The 7,974-nt window shown below is 41.0% G+C and overlaps 1 pseudogene; it reads right to left on the bottom strand.

Annotated features, from left to right (window-relative positions):
• Window positions 1-2,232: 2,232 nt before the first annotated feature.
• LOC103267708 lies at window positions 2,233-7,646 on the bottom strand (annotated as a pseudogene).
• Between the last annotated feature and the right edge of the window lie 328 nt (window positions 7,647-7,974).

Below are 7,974 nucleotides of genomic sequence, written 5' to 3' on the forward strand. Positions count from 1 at the left end.
GATGTGTTTTTAGATTTGATTTGCTAGAATCTTATTGAGGATTTTTGCATCTATGTTCATAAGGGATATTTGCCTGTAGTTCTCCTTCTTTGTTGCATCTTTACCCGGTTTGGGTATCAGTGTAATCAGTATCTGGGTTCTGAGCCCCTGTCCAGCCCTATTTCAAGCTGCAGTCACCAAGGGAGGCTCTAGGTGCTGCCCCTCGGTTTGGATATCAGTGTAAGCTTTATAAAATGATTTGGAGAAAATTCCGTCTTTCTCAATTGCCTGGAATACTTTCAATAGGATTGGTATCGACTCTTTCTTGTACATTTTGTAGAATTCTGCTGGAAATCCATCTGGTCCAGGTTTTTTTTTTTGTAGGAAGTTTTCACATGGCAGAGTTAATTTCCTGGGTTGTTATTGGTCTATTTAGTGTCTCAATGTCTTCTTTTTTCAACGTGGGAAGGTTGTGTGATGTCAGGAAGTCTTCCATTTCATCTAGGTTATCAAGTTTGTTTCCATATAGGTATACATAGTAATCTCTGATAATCTTTTGTATTTCTTCAGGTCAGTGGTGATTTGATCTTTTGTGTTTCTGATTTTGTTTTTTGGGTTTTTTCTCTTTTTTTCTTCATCATTCTGTCTAGGGGCCCATCAATCTTTTTAATTATTTTAAAGAACCAGTTTTTTGTTTTGTTGATGTTTTCTATGATATTTTTGTCTTCTATGTCCTGTATTTGCACTCTCATTTTTGTGATTTGGATTCTTCTGCTAACATTAGGGTTTTGGTGGTTTCTCTTTCCAGTTCCCTCAGGTGATTTATTAGGCTCTCCACTTGTGATCTTTCCATTTTCTTGATGTGTGCTAGTAGAGATGTAAATTTCTCTCTTAAAACTGATTTCATGGCATCCCAGTGGTTTTGGTAAGACGTTTCTTCATTTTCATGTTTCCAGGAATCTTTCAATTTCTTCTTTAATTTCACTGTTGACGCTGTTGTTGTTCAGCATCATGCTGTTTAGTGTCCATGTCTTTGTGAGCTTTGGGGAAGTTTTGTTGTTGTTGATATTTATTTTTATTCCACTGTGGTCTGAAAAGGTGCATGGCTAGATTTCAACTTTATGTTGTTTGTTTATGTTTGATTTATGGCAAATGATGTGGTTGATCTTGGAGTACATTCCATGTGGTGATGAGTAGAATGTATATTCTGTGGTCACTGGGTGGAGTGTTCTGTAAGTATTGATTAAGTCCATTTGTTAAAGAGTCTCATTGAAGTTGTGTGTCCTTGCTGATTTTTTGTCTTGATGATCTGTCTAGGGTTGTGAGAGTGTTATTAAAGTCCCCAGATATGATATTGTTAGAGTCAATCTCTTTTTTAAGTTTGCCTAGATGCTGCTTTATGAACATTGGTGTTCCTATGTTAGGTGCATATATGTTTAGGATGGATATTTCTTGTTGATGGATCATTATATAGTGACCTTCTTCATCTTTTTTGATTTTTGGTAGCTTAAAAAGTATTTTGCCTGAGATTAAGATTGCAACTTCAGCTTTCTTTTGTGTTCCGTTTGCCTGAAAATTTGTTTTCCATCCTTTACTTTGAGGCTTTCAGTGTCCTTTCTGGTTAAATGAGTCTCTTGGAGGCAATATATTGCTGTCTCATGATATTTTATCCATTTTTCCATTCTATGTCTTTTCAGTGATGCATTTAATCCATTCACATTCTGGATAATCATTGAAATGTGAGGGTTTATTTTTGTCATGATGTTCTTTTTTTGGTCTAAATATTTTTTTCTGTTTTTTTGTTTTTGTTTTTTGAGTTGGAGTCTCACTGTGTCACCCAGACTGGAGTGCAGTGGCCACTCCCGGCCACCGCAGCCTCAACCTGCTGGGCTCTGGCGATCCTTCCGCCTCAGCCTTTCAAGTAGCCAGAATTACAGGCATGCACTACCATGCCTGGCTGATTTTTTGATTTATTGTAGAGATGAGGTCTCACTGCCCAGGCTGGTCTCCAACCCACAGGCTCAGGCAATCCACTCACCTCAGCCTCCCAAAAGTGCAGGATTACAGGCTGAGCCACCGAGCCTGGCTCTGTCTAAATGTTTTTATTTGAAACAAATAGTTGCACCAAGCAAGAGCTTTCTTCCCCTCCCCCACTCCAAATTAAGACAGAGCACAGCAGGGGCAAGATTTGTCTGGCAGGACAGTCCCAGTATGTGAACATCTTCCTACTCATCGTGACTGGGGTAACTTCACTCATAAGCAGTTTTCTTTCACGGAATATGAGCCCCAAACTACTAGTGTCACACAAAGGGAAGTGGTCTGAATTCTGTATGTGGGACTGCGTGTTCTCAAATGCTGAAAGGTGGGAGAAGCACAAACACAACACTCTGTTTAAAAAAACTAAATAATTCAAAGTAGAATTCCCCCCTCCCTTTCTCTGGTAATAAAAAGTAGTGCGGGGGTCTGGAATCCAGATTTGGTTTTTATCCTGACCATTTACAAAGTGGTCCCCCATAGGACTTGCATCATTAGGGCCATGGGATAATAGTTCATTCACTTGGAAGAGATGTGTATTACTCCTTCCTCCTTTTCTTTCATGCTCGTGTTCCTTGGGGTGGCTGCTATCTGAGGGTCTTTTTGAGCCACCGTGCTGTTTGGCTTCTTCCAAAAACTTGTCCAAACCAAAAGGATCTTTCTCAAATTGAACTGGTCCTTCTCTGCCTCTCTGCCTGCGATCTGAGCCAGAAAACTCCTTGTCAGGAACAAATCTGTTGGTCTTTATTCTGGCTTCTAGGTCATCACCATACATGTCCTTGTCCAGATTTTTACTGGGCCTATAAATACTCTGGGCCATATCTTTACCACTCTCCAGGCTTGACCATAAACATTATAAAACTCATCTTCTCCACTTGCAAATCCACTGTCCATACCCTTGGGTTGGTTGAAGACCCTTTGGTCATACTGAACTTCATTGGAAGCCCCAAAATTGGGCACACTGAGAGCAACGACTTCACTGATATCCCGATTTTCATTTATCTGCAGTTTCAACCTCTTATCAGGAGCCGCCCTGGAGAGATTCTGGTCGTGCTGTCTCTCTTTTCACCTGTCATGTTGAATTTCATCCCTCTCCTGTGCCTCCCTATCCTCTTTTCCCACATGGGTTTTAATCCTAGCTCTTCTCTTCCTAGCTTTCTGGGCCATTTCTCTAAGTTTTTCTTCATGCTTCTCCTTTTCTTTCTGAGCCATCTTTCTCTCTGCTTGGGCACGCATTTCCACAGCTTCACGAGTCTTCTGATCAGCAATGTAGAGGGCTTCAGCCAGTTTGGTAAAGTTTTCATTTATGTGTACTGTCTGCAGTCCTCTTCCATCAGCAGCCAGACATTTGTCTAATGCAGGGGTCCTCAAACTATGGCCCACGGGCCACATGTGGCCTGCCGAGGACATTTATCCAGCCCACCGGGTGTTTTTGCCACCGCTGCCTGTCCTGCCTAGCAGCCGACTCGTCCAGGCCTACAGTGCACATGTGTGGAATGTGCATTGCACTCTCTGACTCCCCTCCTTCTCTCTGTCTCTCGACTCCTCCTCTCAGTCTCGGGTGTGATCAGATGAGTCACGAGCTTGCCTGTGCAGAGCCTACTGCTGCCTGAGGACCGAGGTAAGAACAAGTTAGGATTTTTTTTTTTTGAAGCTAGGAGGTCTATTTTTTTAAATTTTGCTGTTAGTAGGGCCTTTTTTTGTGGTTAAGGGGTGCCTTTTTTCCCCTGAAGTTAGGAGGTCTTTTTTTTTTTTTTTTTTTTTACAGATAGGGGGCACCTTTTTTTTTGAAGTTAGGAGAGCCTTTTCTTTGGAAGTTAGGAGAGCCTTTTATTTTTTGAAGTTAGGAGAGCCTTTTTTTTGAAGTTGATTAGTTGGTTGGGGGTGGTTTCTAGGGGGGTTGCATCACAGTGATAACGCAATAGTCAGCACTCAGTGCTAATGCAAATGGTCAGTGCTCAGAGGTAATGCAAATGGTCAGCACTCAGAGGTATTGCAAATAGTCAGTGCTCAGTGGTAATGATAATTGTAAGTGCTCAGTGTTAATGCAAATGGTCAACACTCAGTATTATTGCAAATTGTCAGCAGTCAGTGTTATCGCAAATGTTCAGCAGTCATTGTTAATGCAAATGGTCAGTGCTCAGTGTTATGTAAATGGTCAGTGCTCAGTGTTATTGCATGGGGGCCCCAAACTGGTAATCTGCCTAGGGCCCCATGGGAACTTAATCCTGCTCTGCAGACAGCTGAGGAGTAGGAAACCCAATTTAATTGACAGTAAGTGCATTTGTATTCTGATTGCTATTCAGTTGTGTATGATGTTGTATGTTGTGTGATGTGTAAGCCCCGGTTCACACTGTTGCGATCTCTGAGCAGTGCGAGTTCAGCCATATGCTTGTATGGCTGAACTTGCATTAGATTTGGAAGAAAAAAGGTATATGTGCCTTCTTTTTTGCTGCAGTGGAATCTGATTGCATGGGTAAGAAGACCCATGCAATCAGATTCCTGTGCGAGTTCACAGATCGCAGTGCGGTTCACACAGGGTAGTGTGAACTGGAAAGGTGGTGGAGGAACTGGCTCTGTAATTGTGCCGGTTCCCACACCACACCAGTGTGAGCCTGAGGTAAAAGCAGAGTTCCACCAACATGGGCACTGGTGAGGCCGAAATGATGTGGACTGGTAAGGCTACATTGATGGACACTGATCAGACTGCATTGATGGGCAGTACAGTCTGTATGTCTCTGTGTGGGCAAAGTTAGTCTCTGTGTGGGCAAAGTTATTGCTGGTATATTGTTTTTGTAGTGCTGTATATATATGTATTTTACTAATAGCAATTTGGAATCCCTAGGAAACAATGATATCAAGAAAGAGAAAAATTGACTTGGAGTGTAGAATATTCAAAGAACAGTGGACTTATGATTACTTTTTCATGCAGTACAAGGAAAGAGCTGTGTGTTTGATGTGCCAGAATATAGTGTTTTTGTTCAAAGAATACAATTTGCGTCGACACTATCAAACTCAACATAAAGACAAATATGATTGTTTGGTCGGAGAAGTGAGAAAAGATAAAATATTAAAACTGAAAAATACATTGAAAACTCAGCAAAATACTTTTGTGAAGCAGAAGCAGCTAAATATTTCATCACTGTGAACAAGTTTTCAAGTTGCCAAGCTAATAGCGTGCACTGGCAGACCATTTATGGAGGGAGAATTTGTTAAAGAATGCCTTCTTTCTGTTGCCAAAAGATGTATCCAGAGAAGGCCTATTTATTTAGTACAGTGAGTCTTTACATGAGGGATTGAAGAAATGGGAGACAATTTCATCAGCATTTGCAAAACTCCGCAAAAAAACTTTCCTATTTTTCCTTGGTACTCGACAAAAGCAATGATGCTCATGATTCTGTACAACTTCTAATTTTTATTCGTGGGATGAATGACTATTTTGAAGTCACAGAAGAGCTTGCTGCACTGCAAAGCATCAAAGGAACAACTACAGGAGAGGATATCTATGAAAAGGTTTGCCAAACTGTGAATGGTTTGGAGCTGGACTGGGCTAAACTAACCAGTGTGACAACTGATGGTGCTCCTAGCATGGTGGGGTCTAAGAAAGGAGTAATTGCTTGCATTAACCAAGAGATGGGCAAACATAACCATTCTCATCCAATAGCCATACACTGCCTCATCCACCAACAAGCACTGTGTAGTAAATCACTGAAGTGGGACTCTGTTATGAAAATTGTGGTATCTTGTGTTAACTTCATTAGAGCTAATGCACTAAACCACAGACAATTTCAGGAATTTCTGTCTGAGCTAAATATTGCCTATGAAGATGTTCTGTACCACACAGAAGTCCATTGTCTGAGTTGAGGGAGAGTTTTGAAACATTTCTATGACTTACTTCCACAGATTACAGCTTTTCTGCTGTCAAAAAACAAAGAAGTACCAGAGCTCAATGATGAAGAATGGAAATGGCGCCTCGCCTTTCTGACAGATGTCACAGAGCTACTCAACAGTTTCACTGTGCAACTTCAAGGAAAGGGGAAGCTCATCTGTGATATGCAATCACATGTGAAAGCATTTGAAGTAAAATTAGGCCTCCTCATCAAACAAGTGAAGGGGGAAAACTTCTGCCATCTCCCCACAACTCAAAATCTGTTAGCGGAAAAACCATTGGTTGCATTCCCAAACAAAACATGTGTGGATTCACTGGAAAAGTTGCAAAAGGAGTTCCAATTTAGATTTAAAGAGCTTCATCTCCATGAACAGGACAAACAGCTTTTCTGTAACCCATTTTGTATTGACATTGAAAATATGAATACAATTTACCAAATGGAACTGGCTGAACTGCAGAATTGTGACTCTCTGAAAGATGCATTCAAGTCAAGCAGCCTTCCTAATTTCTATGCATCTCTCCCCTCTGAGACATATACTAATCTCAGGAACCATGCACTCAAAATGGCAACCATCTTTGGCAGCAGTTATGTCTGTGAACAGACTTTTTCCAGAATGAAACATCTGAAATCTCCAACCAGATCTAGACTAACTGACACACATTTGCATCACTTGTACAAGTAGCAGTGACAAATATGGAACTGGACATTGACCATCTCATTAGCCAAAAGCAGGCCCATAGTTCCCATTGAAACACTGGTAAGTTTGTTGATTTAACTTTACTTGTTCTTCATTTTAAATATTGTATTTGTTCCCATTTTGTTTTTTCACTTCAAAATAAGATATGTGCAGTGTGCATAGGAATTTGTTCATAGTTTTTTTTTTTTAAAACTATAGTCCGCCCCTCCAACTGTCTGAGGGACAGTGAACTTTGCCCCTGTTTTAAAAGTTTGAGGACCCCTGGTCTAATGGAATTGTATAACCCTTTGCATTTTTCCAGTTAGAAATACAAGGAGGAATCTTCCATTCTTATTGTTCCTTTATAGTCATCTTTCGGCTAGGAGAATGCATGATGGGTGCAGGAGGAGAAGGTGGCCCCCAGGGAATCTTCTTATTAATCTTGAACCTTGGAGGCTCCATTGGATCTTTCTGCATTTCTACCATCCAAATAACCCTCTGTTTGGCTCCAGAGTTGAAAGCCACTCCTTGCTGAGATGGTGTGTATCAGATATACTGAGCAGGAGCCAGTTTGTCAGCTGCTTGAACTGGCATGGCTGCTGCAACCTTCTGTGATACAGATTTTTCCAAGGCTACCCTTGTCTTTTCTGTTAACTCTTTAATAGCCTCTTCATCAGGTCTCTGCAGGTCTGGATCATCTGCATTCATAACCTCCTTTGGAACCAGGTCAGTGTATTTGCTATAAATGATCTTGTCTTTTGACTGTCCTTGTCGAGCAATCGCAATTTAATTTTTCCTTCAGGATCCATCTGAATGGCCAGTGCATTTGACATTTTTTTCTTTCATCCCATATCCAGTGGATACTGGGCCACATGGATCTCTGGAAAAGCACCTCCATCACCAAAATCCTCTAATAACCGAGCTATCCAGCCTTTCCGATACCCGTATGGGGGAGGTTCTCTTCTGGAAGAGACCAGGGAGGTCTGTCATGATCTCTGGGATCTTGCCTTTTCTTCAGCCTCAGGTTGGTCCTGAGATAGCTGAGTAGGTGCAGGTAAAAAGCTGGTGAGCGCCGTCTTCTTCTGCTTCTTCCCTTGATGTTCTTATAGAGTTGTTTTTGTAGTTGTTTGTTGTCTTTTGTTTGTTTTTTTGGATTGGTTCATGTGTGTTTTAAATCTTTTTTCTGCACTCTTGTGAAGAACATTGTTGTTCTTTTCCCCTTTTCCTCTGTGTTTAATACTTTCTTAAGAGTTTCTTACAGGGATGGTCTGGAGTCAGCACACGTTCTTAGGGATTGGATGTCTGGGAAAGATTTTACTTCTCTTTCAGTGATGAAGCTTAGTTTGACTGGGTAGGTTATTCTTGGTTGAAATTGTTTACCTTTGAGAACTTTGA

This window comes from Carlito syrichta, unplaced genomic scaffold (assembly GCF_000164805.1).
Source record: "Carlito syrichta isolate Samal-C Ts95f unplaced genomic scaffold, Tarsius_syrichta-2.0.1 Scaffold308207, whole genome shotgun sequence".
In the NCBI taxonomy this organism is placed as follows: domain Eukaryota; kingdom Metazoa; phylum Chordata; class Mammalia; order Primates; family Tarsiidae; genus Carlito; species Carlito syrichta.